The following is a 3,816-nucleotide window of genomic DNA, read 5'->3' on the forward strand; positions in this document are numbered from 1 at the left end:
GGCGAGCGGCTCAGAGACCTCAGGCGCACAAGCGCTGTCCCTGCGCCCGGCTCAGCTCCCGCACTCGGCCAGGTCCTGCGCGCCACGCTGCCTTTATATACGGTCCGGAGGCTGCGCCCGCGCCCGGCCGCCGGCAGGGGGCGCGCGCGCTCAGAGAATCGGCCAGGGTGTCGGCGGGGCGGCGGCCGCGGCGGAGGCGCGGGGGTTCGGCCAGGGGGCGCGGAGTGGGGACGCGGTGGGTGCATAGAGACCGCTTGGCGCGCGGGCAGGGAAGCAGAGGTCCCCCGCTGCGGAGGCGGGGGAGAGGTTGCTCTTGCCTCTCTCTGACCTTCTTGAGTGCAGCCGGCACCCCGTATTGTTACTAGCGGGAGCAGTAGTAATAACAGTAGTAACAGCAACGCCACGAATAGTAATAATAATACAAGCTTGACAAGTAGTTAGCACCTGCCCTTCGCGGTTCACTAGGTCTCTCAGGCCTCCTCTCGTCTGACCCTTCCACAGCAGGAAGAACAGGGACCACTTTTCTGAGGAGGGGACTTGAGACTAAAAAATGACGACATGACTTGCCTAGCAAAGAGGGGCCGAGCTAGAATTTGAACCCAGCGCTTTCCCATGCTCTCCTGGTCCCTCGGTGCAGCCCATACTTGGGGAGAAGCCAAGAGTTCTCAAGGCTTTGTTGGGGGGCGTGCGGCTGGAATCAGAGACACCCAGGGAGGATCCAGATGGAGGGGAGGGACTTCCACGGTCTCCTTGGGTCTTGGTTGTTGCCCTCCTCTGACTGACTATGTCCCTCTGTGGTCTGGTTCCCTGCCTCACCCTGGACAGGGTCTGGGGGCTTTGAGACAGTTCAAGGAGTGTCTGAACTACCTCCGCTGCGGGGGCTTAACTGCACTCACCTAAGGACATCCTGGGAATCTGCCTCCGCCAGTGGGCAGAGAACATTCACTGCTGACTAGGAATGTTCCGTGCTGGTCTCAGAGAAAACAGAAGTAGCTGCTGAGGGCACAGTCCTGAGGACAGCAGACCAGGACTCCCCAAGCTGGGCACTGGGCTCCCTCCCCATTCTCTCCAGGAGCCTGAGCCCTGGATCCTCCAGGCCCCGTGCACCCATTAGCCCTGGAGCAGCCCTCCTTTCTCCCCTCTCCTGTTGAGCGACTGAGAAATGAATTGATGCTCATTAACACGTGCTAATGAGTGTTAGCTGAACTGCCTTCCGAGGGGAGAGCGAAAGGGAAGGAGGTAAGTGAGAATCAAAAACAAGGTCGCTGGGGCAGAGGGGTCGGCAGGAGACAGAGGGTGAAGGTTGTCCCTTGGAGGGAGGGATGAGCCTAGAGCCAGACTCAAAGGGGCAGTACAGAGCGAAGGCTCCAAAACCACTTGATTTTGCTCAGAGCAGATGTGCTTAGAGTTTCTTGCAGGAACACACTAGAGGAGACAAGGAGTTCTTCCCCTCCGTCTTGTGCCAGAGGAGAGCCCCTGGCCGGGAAATTCACCAGAGTTGCTGGGGATTTCTCTTGCACTGCCTGTGGGGAGGCAGAATGGCTCAGTGGTTAAGGGTAGGCACCCTAGAATCAGGTTTGAATCCCAGAATAAGCTGTGTGACCTTGGGCAAATTACATAACCTATTCGTGTCTCAAATTTTCTCTTCTGCAAAATGGGAACGTGGGTATTTACCTCTCAGGATTGTTCTGAGGTTTAAATGAATTGATGTTCCCACTGCCCTTCATGGAGCCAGAGATCAACAGTGATTAGCTTGGCAAGAGATTCCTTGGCCAGCATCCCTCTCCTGGGGTAGCGATGGCTCCCAAAGGGGCCAACCCCACAAGGAGGTCAAGGGGAAGTCTGAACACAAGCTCTTCACCACAGTGCTGCAGAGCCCTGCAGGGGATAGGCTCAGCCCCTTCCAGCTCTGACACTGTCCTTTGGGCTCCCCTTCCTCCCCTCCTGCCTCTTCCCTGGCCCAGATCTGTGGGGCCAGCGAGCCCATCCCAGCGAGCCAGTACCTCCTTGCTGCTTTGGTTTTCCTGGTGAGGAAGAGATTAGAGCTCTTGCTTCCTACTTTCCAGAGCTGCTGAGATGGGGGTTGGGTGTGTGTGTGGAGGGATGTTGGCTTGCCTGGGGGAGGTCCTGGACATGATTGCAGTGTGGCCATAGTGACCTCCAACTCTGCCTTGGGACAGCCCTGCATCATTCATTTTAGATGCATGATTGGAGTCTTTCTGGGAGGCCCATCCCTGGGCCCATCTCAGATACAGAGGGCTGCAAAGCCCAAGTAAGTCCCTTTGTCCTTCATCCCCAAGCCAAGCACTGCAGAAGCAGTCATGTTGAGGAGTTACAAGCTCTGCTCAGGGGTCGGAAAGCTGCGGGCTCAAAACCCACTTAATAGTTGTGAGGCCATGAGCAAGCTCTTTGACCCTTAGGAAAAAATAGAGGTCATAAAAGTGATATCGGTCACACACAGTCAGTGTAAGGAACAAAAGTAATGTAGTCAAGGAGTTAGCTAGCAAGAATCCTGGCAGTGGTATGTGCTTAACTAAAACGTGGTTATTATATGAACACAGGATATTAGGAGGAATTTTTCTTGTTGTTCTGAAAAGGGGCCAAGTACCGCACTTGCCAGGCACCTCCTGTCTGAGGGACTCACGATGCCTGTCCTTCTCTCTTTTTTTTTTTTAAATGGAAACTTGCATTTTTCTTTCTTTTTTTTTTTTTAAAAAGATTTTTATTTATTTATGTGACAGAGAGAGACACAGCGAGAGAGGGAACACGAGCAGGGGGAGTGGGAGAGGGAGAAGCAGGCTTCCCGCGGAGCAGGGAGCCCGATGCGGGGCTCCGTCCCAGGACCCTGGGATCGTGACCTGAGCCGAAGGCAGACGCTTAACCGACTGAGCCACCCAGGCGCCCCTGCCTGTCCTTCTCTTTAACCAAGGCCATGGGCCTTGGAGTCTTGAGCCTTGGCCCCATGTGAAGACAGAAATGGTGCTGTTTCGGACTTAGAGTTGTCTGAAGGCCCACGCTGTCCTGTCCAGTGCCTAGAAGGATTGCACCCCATCCCTGTTGTGTGCAGCCTTTGGAGGTGGCTGTGCCTCCTGAGAAAGGTACATAGAGTTTCAGGGTGGTGCGGAAGCCAGACCTGCTGCTCAGCCTTTGGTGTTGAAGGAAGTCAGGGCTCTAGGAAAACTTTCGTTCCACTCTGCTGGATCCCCTGACTCTCCGGAGACCAGCAGCTCCCCCATCCCACGGGGACCAGACCCGCGAGAAGAGCTCCTCCCCACTTCTCCTCCTGGGGGGGGATGTCTCAGAGCCAGCGCCCCCCCCCCCCCCCCCCCCCCGCCACCTCCCTGTCATGCTCAGCCCAGGAGGGAGCCCAGGACCTTGTCTGGCTGCAGTGCGGGGAATGGGAAACTTTTAATCCGAGAAAAGACTGGAGTTTTAGGTTAGACTGGATCAAGTTTAAACTAAACATGAAGAGAAAACCATGGACTCAGAATAGGAAATCGCTAAGGGATGAAACAGAGATTCGAGGGGCATATTTGAAAGCAGTGATTACGCTTGTATCTCCATGAATGGAGACTCTTGTAATTCGCTTAGATGCCTGAGGTTTTGCTACTCTCCCAGGACCTCCTTCTCACATTTTATAACACTAATAAGAATGATGACCACAAGGATACCTTTAAATGCTTTGATAGAGGGCTTGATATGTCTTGTTTGGTTTGGGCCTTAAAACTAGCCTATCGGATGGGCAGTGCCCATTTTAAATATAAGGATACCAAAGCTCAGAGACATTAACACCCAACCGAGACCCAGCAGGGGTGG

Source organism: Eumetopias jubatus, unplaced genomic scaffold, assembly GCF_037043125.1.
Source record: "Eumetopias jubatus isolate StellerSeaLion01/CBP00866 unplaced genomic scaffold, mEumJub1_p1.0 scaffold_10, whole genome shotgun sequence".
Lineage (NCBI taxonomy): Eukaryota > Metazoa > Chordata > Mammalia > Carnivora > Otariidae > Eumetopias > Eumetopias jubatus.